The 11,360-nt window shown below is 44.9% G+C and overlaps 1 long non-coding RNA gene across 11 annotated transcripts; it reads right to left on the reverse strand.

Moving 5' to 3' along the window:
* Nucleotides 1-1,110: 1,110 nt before the first annotated feature.
* On the reverse strand, nt 1,111-9,069 carry LOC136522982 (uncharacterized). 11 transcript variants are annotated; one of them, XR_010776036.1, is made up of 5 exons: nt 7,901-9,068; nt 7,672-7,734; nt 7,463-7,521; nt 4,435-4,557; nt 1,111-1,755 (listed from the first exon to the last, which is right to left on the reverse strand). It is a non-coding gene; the product is annotated as an uncharacterized lncRNA (long non-coding RNA). The 11 variants fall into 11 exon arrangements; XR_010776038.1 differs by lacking the exon at nt 4,435-4,557 and having other exon boundaries at nt 1,120-1,755; nt 7,901-8,579; nt 8,656-9,063; XR_010776044.1 differs by lacking the exon at nt 4,435-4,557 and having other exon boundaries at nt 1,120-1,755; nt 7,901-8,058; nt 8,166-9,056.
* Nucleotides 9,070-11,360: the final 2,291 nt, after the last annotated feature.

The following is an 11,360-nucleotide window of genomic DNA, read 5'->3' on the forward strand; positions in this document are numbered from 1 at the left end:
ATTTTTGTGTGTTTGCATATGCTGAAATTCACAAAAAATATAAGTTCTAACAGTGTTGATTTGATACATATGCTCTGAACTTTTGATGTGTATATGCAGACCTCGTTCGACACATGGTACCAGTGAACAAGATATCCACAATGGTTCCTAACAATTTTGATAGGGATGATGAGATGATAGAGGGGCTAATCTAGGGCAGATGACCATCGGGGTCTTCTCTGAAAATGGTGGGTCCGCTCGGCTGCACTTTAATGCAGTGCTGCCACAGCTGCAGCTGGATGCGTAGTGAGAGTATAACACTGTAGAATGCTGCCCAGTCGCTCCCCACGCAGCAGCTAAACGGGCCCGGTGTGGCCATTAGGAACTAATTAGCACTATATATATTCAGTAATATTGCAATAGAATTTCCAAAAGTTCGGGGTCAGTTGATCCTGATGACAAGCCATAGCTTCTTACCCTGTGGGGTGAAGAGGGGTTCAAAGAGCAACAGTTGTGTTTCATCATCAAAGAGCTAGGATGTCCAATAAAGCTAAATCTCACCGAAAGTCTTAGACAATTGAATTTTTTGTATATCATATTTGTGCTTTACAGATGGTGAATATATATGATAAGAAAAATTAAGTTCACAACTGCCTCCTAAGCACATGTGGCTTTCTTACTTATCCCTTGTTAAATGTGGTCACTGAAATCATATAATAACTTTATTTACACATGGTTATATATAGTCACTTTGAGGTGTGTAACCTTTTAGTGATGTAATAAAAAAAATAGTTTTATCGTCTTCGAGAACACCTAATTTCTATAGTATTTTCTCTACTCCAAATTATAAGTCGTCCTGGCTTTTCTTGTTATATAATGTTTGTTATGCATCTAAACATGTGGCAAGAAAAAACATGAGGAACGCTTGCTAGCGCAGGACCCGAAGGTAAACGCGAGCTAGAGATCCAGGCTTCGTTCGGCTGGCTGGCTGGGCTCAGCCTGGCTGACCAGCTCTCTAGACATAACAGTATTTTTCTCTCACAACAATCAGTCAGAACAGTATTTTGGCTTATTTTTCAGTCCCCCCCCCCCCCCCCCCCCCCCCCCCCCCCACAGACTTGCTGCTTGCTCCAACTTCTACAGGATCCAAGCATGCCCATGTGTGTGTATATGATAATAACAAGTGGATGCTTATTTTTATAGGAATGACGATCATGGATAGTACTAGTACCTCAGTACGTTTAGTCGTTTACTACACTAGTGCTAATAGTACAAGTGTACTAGAACTAGTGTTCTCTAATCTCTAGGCATTAGGTTGTTGAATTGGACCTGACGGAACTGTGCAGCTGGTTGTTTGAACATATTGTCTGGTATAAGCACTCTCGCTCCATGACTTGGATGCGACGTACCTCCAAAAAGGCTGGAAATAGCTAGTCGCAACTGATCGTATAACGACATTTCATGGTTCAGTGGGTAACCATCGTGAAAGTGACTCCTTAATAGTCAATCTAGGACAAGGATGAAACAAAACTGTGTGAGTGTGACTTTGGACTATTGGAGTGGTTGGATCCAGAGAACACCAAACTCCTCTGGCTGAAACAGAAGATTGGCAGTCATCATCACTAGCAAATTTTCACCTCCAGAATGTGCCAAATGAGCTGGAAAAACAAGAACCAACCAAGGCTCTGATAACCAAGTTCAGCACCAATTGTTTATTTCCTTTTTCCGAAATCCATGCCCCACCAAACTCCAAAGGCACCAGACTCATTTGACAACCTGACGGAGTAAGAAAGGAATAGATCAATATGCATTACAGAGTTTGTGGTAATGACACTACACCATAATAATTGCTTGATGCGAGAGGATCCTCTGACTTAAACATGCATTAGGGTGACGTTTTGAGTCACTAGAATGAGAAATGTTCAAATCGCTGTCGTCAGTCGCGGCGACAATTTCTTACCTAACACGAACGGCCGATCGTTGGCTTCTGCCAAAGACCGAACAAAGATGATTGATCGGCACGAGAACGATTTCCAAACAAGGGCCGCCGCCCAAACAGCTACAGTGTACACGCTTGGTAGGAATGCAAGTTGGCTTGTCCGCAAACCGGTAACCCACATGGTTAAGCTTATTTGCAGGGGTTTGATGACAGACCCGCTTGCATCTCACTTTGACCTAAATCTCACCGAATCCCTAATTTGGCAAAAATCCAACACCACAACCGTCCGTCCGTCGACGTGCTAAGGGAAGGTGTTGTGGCCAATGGCGTCACGTGAAGAGAAAAATGAAGCTGTGATCAAGGTGAAGGGCACAACCAGGTTTCAGCAAATCATGGATTCAACTACTACATAAATGTTTTTTTAGTAACGGGCCATTTTTAGTACAGCAGGCAGCTTTATCAAAACCTGCCTCTAAAAATAGTTCCCCAGTAGACCAATTTCTAGAAATTGATTTTTAGAGACGGCTAGAATTTACAACCACCTCTACAAATGCACCTATCTCTATAGGCAACTAAATCTAGAGTGCCTTTAGAAATCGATTTATAGAGGCGGTTGGATCTAAAGTCATCTCTATAAATCATTTTCTAGAGGTGGCCACTTCTAGGTCAGGGGGCGTGCAGGGGCCTGCCCCCCTAATGTTGCATAAAATAGACTAGTAATATTTATTAGTTCTACTAATCCTTGATATTATAGGTAAAAAGCCTACTTAAGTAAGTAACAAAAGTCCAATTAGAAATAACACATCTCCCTATTATATTTTTCTCAAGTTATATCTTCTAATTGTATAATTTTACGTGGCTAGATGAAATAAATATGATGTGAATTGTTGGTTTTACGAACAATGTCTCCTTTTATTTTCAATTTAAACAATTAGCACTTGTGTAAGATAAAGAAAAAAAAAAGAGACTAAAGATGATTTATAGATTTTAAGACAATATCAAGATCAATAATTTTTTTTAAATTGACATCAATGCTTGACACTAATATCTTTTTTTTTTGGTCTAGCATCAATGTCGGACTGCCCCTATATCTGAATTTTGGCTTCGCCCATGTTGTAGAGCCGTCTCTAAAAATAGGTGCAATACAATAAAATTTATATATTTTTTTCAAACGAAGTCAGATGAAGACAAACTTATGAAAAAACCTACAGCTTTATAGTTGACAACCTTTTCATTTTAAGTCATTTAAAATCCCAAAAATTCTGGTTGAAGTTCTCACATTTTAAGTTCATTTTTTTGAATGTTTCATACGACTCGGATGGAGGAATGACTATAAAATCAAAGTTATAGATCTCGAAAATATCTAGAACAACACAAAATTCAGTGCTAGAACTCAAACATCAGAATAATTTGTGGTTCCATGGACAATATAATGAACATACTCACACTAGTATGCACCAATATATTTGCTTTTTTTCACGAACGTGCTTAGCACGTGTTTCATTAAGGAGGAGTTAGAACGTTTTAATACACGCCCAGCACCGCTAGTTGGCAAGGTGCTGCCTAACGATGGGGTGAACACACGACACAAAAGCGCCGTGAAGACAATGGGGCGCACTTAGGTGTACTAGCTAAGGAAACCGTTTTGCGACTTAAGCGGAAGAGGATCCATGTGCTGCACACAGATACAATGCAAGCTCCCAAGCTCCTATCGTCTATCGACCAAGCTCCTAGATCGTCAAGTGTTTGTTTTGAAATCTGTGCAGAGTTCAGCGCCAAGTGCACAATGCTAGCTTCAACCTATGCTTGCAGGGCTTCGCAACAAGTTCTATTTTCTCCACTTATTATTTCTGTTGCATCGACGTCCACCAAGTTATTTACTATGACATGGATTAACTTAATTGAGCGGTTCACAAGGTCGCTGCTACTCCTTTAGTAATGAATTAGTTGGAATAGGATCCTGCGCAGAAGATAATATCAAAGAAGCACCCAATGACTAGAACAAAATTGTGACACCCCAGTTATTTACTAAACTGGAGGCTACCATACAACTCCTAACAATCTACTAAGATAGGGATTTATTGAAAATTCCGACAGAGTTTGCGTTGTAAATTAGAGGTCCAAAACAAGAAATGCATAAGATGAACATAGTAATATCAAATGAACTAGAATTTAATCATCACAGCCCATTCCAAGAACTAGAATATATCGACCAAACCCTTTGCAAGATCGTCTTTACCAAAGCACAGTTAAAGCAACAAAATTTAAATTATTACATGTAAAGACTGGATTTTAGCAAGCTAAGAACATGAAATTTAAATGCGTGTGCTCAAGATGCCACTATCAATAGGTACCTAAAAACCAAATAAACATAAAGCATGAGTACTCAGCAAGTACAATCGGAACCAGAAGAGAAAATACAACATGTGAATCATAACAAAGGTCGAATAAATCATCAATGGCGCAGTAATTTTCATCTGAAACGGACAACACCTAAATACATCCTTAACACTTACCGATAAAGCCGAGCAAGTAGGGCCAACACTTACTCACAGGAACATGAATATGAGAACCAAATTGCATATCCAGATCCACCGGAACATGAATGGAATGTAAGGGAATAAATTGGAACTTCAATCCTGATATATTCATGAATATATACCAAGAACATGAATGTTGAATAACACATTCAGAGAGCTTGAATAAACACGATCAACCAAACATGCCATTGCACAAGTTCATCATGCATTGCCTTAATTACGAAGAGAATCCGGTGCTTCCCAAACTTGTGAAGCAACACTATCTTAAACTACTCCACAATGATCACAACTCTATTTCACGAATACCAGAATAAATCCCTCACTAAAACCCTAAATTGCAAATTATCACGGTTTCTGAAAAATTGACTAGATTTCCATGTTGCTCATTGTTTCGGCCATATTTTTTAATCTACTACTCACAAAAATACATCTCGGAGATCTACATAGAATTTCCAGCATGTTTCATTCAGGTTCCATGTCTAACTTTGGATCTGACTTGGTCAAAAATAAATGAAAATATTTCTGCACTGAAAATTCCTAACCTGACAGCAGCACTGTTTTAACTGTTACTCCTAGACTGCCTATCGGGTTTGAGTGAAACCAGCACCGTGGGAAAGATAAATGAGACCTACAATTTTTCTATCAACACTGTTGAAATTCAGCACCAATAATTCTTAGAAATTAAAATAATGTTGCTGTACATATTTACAGACTACCAATGACAAATTTGACAACCAATTGAAACACCCAAACCAATCTAGAACCGTTTAGGACCTAACTACTCCATCAGTCCTGACATAAGGTATGAGACATATTACGGGGTAAAACAAATTATGCATATGGAACAGAGGCACAGAGGGGCACAAGGCGGCATAGAGTCCGGAGGCGGTGTGAATAGGAGCGTCAGACAGAAGTAGCAGGAACAGTGCATGTATGGATACAATAGTACTTTTTCGTCTTTAATGACAAGAAGCCAGCCTTCCTTTCCTACTGATTTTTAATAAATTAAATGGCCTAACTTGAAATAAAAAAAAACTAGCATCCCATGGAGAAAAATCACTACCGAATACAGGAGATTTGCCGAGTGCCAGGGGCACTCGGCGAAGCCCAAAAAACACTCGGCAAAGGGTTTGCCTGAGTGTTACACTTGGTAAACAACACTCGGCAAACCCTGTATCGGCAAACGCTAGTTTGCCGAGTGTTTTTTGTCGGGCACTCGGTAAAGGCGTTGCCGAGTGCCCAAAAAACACTTGACAAACTTTTTTTTTCAAAAAAAAATAAAAAAAAAGACACGTCGACACCACGCTCGCACCACCAGCACCGTCGCCGCCACCACGTCGGGGAAGAAGGGAGGGCCCCACCACGCCGCACCACCACCATCCACGCCGCCGCCACCACGCCGGGGAAGAAGGGAGGGCCCCACCACGCCGCACCACCACACCCAGGCCACCACAACAGCCACGCCCGCCACCACCACCACGCCCGTCGCCGCCGAATCTGGAGAGGGAGGGCCGGGAGGGGGAGGAGGGGAGGGCGGGGCCGCGCCGGAGAGAGAGGAGGAGGGGGGGCGTGCCAGATCCAGGAGTGGGAGGAGGAGGGGGGCGCGCCAGATCCGGGAGAGGGAGGAGAGGAGGAAGGCGCGCTGGATCCGAGAGAGGGAGGAGGGCAGGGCCGCGCTGGATCCTGGAGAGGGAGGAGGAGGGGGGCGCCGGATCCGGGAGAGGGAGGAGGAGGGGGCGCGCCGGAGAGGGAGGAGGGTGGGGCCGCGCTGGATCCGGGAGAGGGAGGAGGGCGGGGCAGCGCCGGATCCAGGAGGAGGAGGGGGGCGCGCCAGAGAGGGAGGAGGAGGGCGGCGCCGGAGGAGGAGGAGTGAGAGGGAAGCTGGGAGGGGAGGGACGGAGGGGCGCGCGGCGTGCGGGGTGACGGAGGGGGCGGTGTGCGAGGCAGTGCGGCTTTTATTTCCAAGAATTTTTTTTTGCCGAGTGTTGTAGATCTAGCGCTCGACAAATGTTTTTTTATTGTTTTTCTTCTCCTTTTTTCAGAAAAAAGATTTTATATTTCTTTGCCGAGTGTTGTATATCTAGCACTCGGCAAAGGTTTTTTTTTTATTTTTTTCTCCTTCTTTTCCAGAAAAAATATTTTATTTCTTTACCAAGTGTTTTTTTGACACTCGGAAACCCGCTCTTTGCTGAGTGTTTTTTTACATTCGGCAAACCCCCTATTTGGCCGAGTGTTTTTAGCGCAGCACTCGGCAAGTCACTTATTCGCCGAGTGCCCGAGGGAATACACTCGGCAAACATAAAAACACTCGGCAAATTTGAGGATTCCGGTAGTAAATAGAACTATTTGATACCAAATTAGCTTGCATGGTCTTAAATTCAGTTCTTAATATTCTAAGACAACCAATTCCATACACTTGCAACTGCACACACACTATGGTTGTGCATTCTCATGTAATGGTTTCATTGCCTACAAATACCGTGTACTCCACTAGCTAACACGGAGAGCAAATTGTTGTAAATCTTGGTTACATGAATTATCTCAATTTCATAAGACAGTGGTTAGCGAAAATAAAACCAACCAAGCTGTATATTCTACAAATCGGCACCTCATTTTACCAACAGAGGTAGCCTCCGATGACAGTACTTGAAAGCAGGCAATCCATTCTATGTACTCAACGACAAATGCTAACAAATGGGCTTCTCTCATGAAATGGTCTTTCTACGCTCAAATAACTTAATTTCCAGCCATGTTTTGAGTAGAACGAGTGAACTTTTAAATGAAATGTTGCAACATATCAACATCCAAAGCTCCAACGTAACTTCGTCCATCAAAATTCAGTAAACACTTTCCTAAAAAAAATCAGTAAACACATGCAACCACTGTAACAAGTTACAATCTACTAATTTATATTGAACCACAGAACTTTATATATATCCTCAGAGATAGCATTAGAGCTCATGCCAGTTAGCTAGTAGAAAGAAAAGGGTCTGTGCATGCATACCTTGGTCAAGTAAAATTTGCAAATGATCCCCATTAATTCATGATGCTCAAATCCATATCCTGGGAAAGAAGAAGACGACGATGGAAGCAGAAACAGCAGAAGAGTCAGCGAATAGCCATGGACCACAAGAAATGCATTGTGAATAGGTAGGTCACTCACTGTGAAGTGAAGCCATGAAACCAATGAAACAAAAGGGCAGTGACTCTTACCAACAACCCTCTTCATCAGTAACGAGCAGCAGCGTTGTTCTCTCTACCCCTGCGTACGTGCATCTGAGAGGTCGAGGAAGAGAGGCGAGGATATGTTATGAGTGGTAGAGAGAGGAGATGAAAATTCATGCAGAGTGGGGCAGCCCAAACCATGAATGAAAAGACCAAATGTGTGGACGGTGTGTAGACAGAGAGACAAGAAGAAGAAGGTACTCAGTCCTACTCCTACCTTAGATGCAAACCAGATCTGGCAGAAGCAAGTCGAGCCCAGGGTCTTTGCCAAATTTGGGTCATCACATGGTGCCCTCCACGCTCCATTTATGAGCCAACATGAGGTTATTAGCAAAGGCGCAACCACCACCTGGATCGCCATGGCCGCAGGAGGACCTAGCAAAGCAAGAACTCGAGACGAAGAAGAAGCCGAGCAAGCAAGAGCAGAAACAGCGCGAGCTAGCTAGAATAATGGCTACAGTGTCCAAAGACGACCTGCGCACCATGAGAAAGAAAGGAGAGGGAGAGTGAGAAATGATGCGGTCTTTGTTCTGTTAAATCCTTACAGTGCCGCAGTGTACTGTCGGCATGTGATGATTCAGCTCCCAAGGTGAGGTGAGGCGGCAAGACCGGAGAGTGAGGAAGTGGGAGAGAAAAAAATCTTGCATCAGGAGCATGCAAGCAAAAAAATAAACGGCAAATAAAACTAGTAGTACCAATCATTTTTCAGTGTACCACAAAACCTACCATGAACTGGCTCCTTCCTTGGAAGTGATTTTCAGTGTACTGCGAAACCTACCGCATGAGAGGCGTGGAAGTGGAAGCCAAGTCTACACTCTTGGCTTGGCTGCTCGCTCCTGCTCCTCTCCATGGGCGGACGGCCTCATCCTCTTCCTCGGTAGTAGCCCCCCGACAGCCTGACCGAAAGGAATCAAATTGAGAGCAAAAAATATGGGAAATCTAGAAGATAATGAGGTGACATGTCCTTGGTGCCTGCAAAAGCCGTCGTCCCCTCGCAGCATGCGTGTCGTCCATCTCTGCGACTGCGTGGCACAGTTTTCACCGCGCGAGCCCGTGCCAATTCCTCCCCCCCTCACCCTCGTTGCTTCCTTCCAGCCTCGGTGGTGGCGTCTCAGCGTCTGCCGCCCCACTGGCACCAGTAGCCGCTAGCCAGGCAGCAGCGGCTGCTGCCCAGATCAGAGCAAGGTAGCTAGCCTGCTAGAGTCACCCAGACCCAGCACCCCCTCGGCGGCGTCGGCCCAGGGACGAGGGAGAGGCTGACAGAAAGAGAAGCGAGCACGCGGCGGGGACGGCATGCGCTCATGCCGGCCGCCACGCCGGGTGCTCGCTCTCTTCTGTCAATCTCTTCAGGGCCTAATCCACCGCTGCTATTTCTGCAACTAAATACAGTACAACACGTACGAGCAATAAACACACAATCAAAGCATGGAGCAGTTCGTCGTCTTGGATAGGAGACCGATCGAATCCATCGGCCGTTCTTCTTGGATCCGGTGAGCGGCGGTGGCCGTACTTGGAGCAGGAGGAGGAAGCTAGAACGGAAAGAGTGGATGTGTGTGGGTGATGGCCTGAGGCCGCTCCGGTCGAAGATTATTTATTAAGCACGTACTAGGCTGACTGGATCAGCAGCAGAATCAGCGGGAGATTGGAGCAGTGCTTTGGGGCATGCAGTGGACGGCGTGCTAATCAATCTGAGCCGAGCTGCCTGAGGAGCAGTAACACACCCATCCATTCCCCCCCCCCCCCACCCCCCCCCCCCCCCCCCCCCCACCCACACACACACACACACACACACACACCACACACCCACACCCACACACACACACACACAAGCCGCCCGCCAGTGCTCCAAGGACGGCGAGGGGGGGGCAGGAGCATCGTCCTCTCGACCTGAGCCGATGACGTTTCGGCCGTTGGTTTGCCCGCCCGTCGCTTGTGCTTGTGCTTGTGGCATCCAACTGCGTTCTTGCGGCACGTCGGCGTTCTCACTTCTCAGTCACTGCTGTAAAGCCGCCTGTAACTCGTCACCATTGGACTTTCCAAAAACTCAACACCATTGGTCCACGAGAGCATTTTTAATGTTATCGGGCTATTTTCTTCCTTCCTGTCAAAATCTGATACCGAGGACTCCCTCGGTCACCAAATAAATGTCGTTAGGGTATTTGTGTCGGACAATTTTTTTAAATTTAATCAAGTTTGTAGAAAATATTAGTAACGTTTGTATCTCTAAATAAATTTATTATGAAAATAGATTTACAACGATTTATCTAACGATACTATTTATGTACTATAAATATTAATATTTTATTGTATACATTTGGTCAAAGTTAAAAACGTTTGATTCTTCGAGAAGCGAGAACAAGAACAACACCTATTTAGAGACAGAGGAAGTATTACCTCCGTTCCAAATTATAAGTCGCTTTAATTTTTTTTTGGTACATCAATTTATATGTATCTAGATATAATGTATGCTTAGATAAATAGCAAAATAGATATACCAAAAAAGTTAAAGCTACTTATAATTTGAAATGGAGGGAGTATTTCATTATAACGAATATACGTTACCATAATAACTTTATCACTGCCAGTTTTGCTCGTCGATAGAAAAAGTAAACGGTCACAATAGTGTTCATAACCCAGGGGTCGAGCGTGATGGAGTGCGGACCCAAGCGCCGGGCATGGCTGAGGGGTTGGTCTAGTTTCATGCGTTACCCCATCCATGGTTTCCACAACCGGAGAGACTGAGCTAACGTCGCTTGCCTCGATGGCTCGAGTGACGCGCTTGGTGAGCTCTCTAACGAGTATGTCTGAGTGGAATCCGGGTTCGTCGTTCGTAACGGGGTTGGCATAGCCCTCATGTGGCATTCCACTGCTCCTTAACCCGCCTCCCAGCAGATGCATGAGCCGTTTCGAAGATTGACTCAGGTGGCCCGCTGGCCTCCCCACGATGGAGATTCCGTGGGCATGGCTCGAGGATAGAATTGAACGAGAAGGTCGAGATGACCCTATCTGCTTCTAAGCAGATCAGGCGAGGAACACTAGGGCTCATCTTTGTTTTCTCCCCTAACTCTGTTTGACGTGTGGCGGCCTCGAGCCCTTCATGGGCCGGCCTTTGAACCCCGGTCGGTCGTCGCTCATGTCGAATGAGGCGACTACCGCTTCGTGACGCAACTCGAATGAGGCGACTACTGCTTCGTGACGCAACACGAAGCGTTGTGATGCATCAATTGCATATGCAATGCTTTGGATGTATGGGATGAATGTGTGAATGCATGTATGAGGAAGGATGAATGAATGATTATGCATTAGAAAATAAAATAAAGTATGAAGGTTTAGTAAAGATACATTGATGACTCAAGTGGTGGGATTGAGGAGCTCTTTATCGGATACGTCTGAATGGGATCCCTATCCGTCATTCGTGACGGAGTTGGCGTAGCCTGTACAGGGCATCCCACTGCTCCTTACCTGTCTCTTGGTAGTCACCTGAGCCGTCCAATCGACTCAGGTAGCTCGTTGGTCTTTCCTCGATAGAGATCCTATTGGTGGGCCCTTCCAAACCCTACCTGGGAAGGCGAAGGGTCATTTTGCATGCGGTTGCGCCTTGTTTCCTGCGCCTAGGTTGTGGTAGTGGTGAGCCCTATCCAGGCCACGTCCCATTTTAATCGGGTGACGTTTCGTTG

Source organism: Miscanthus floridulus, chromosome 18 (assembly GCF_019320115.1).
Source record: "Miscanthus floridulus cultivar M001 chromosome 18, ASM1932011v1, whole genome shotgun sequence".
Classification (NCBI taxonomy): Eukaryota; Viridiplantae; Streptophyta; class Magnoliopsida; order Poales; family Poaceae; genus Miscanthus; species Miscanthus floridulus.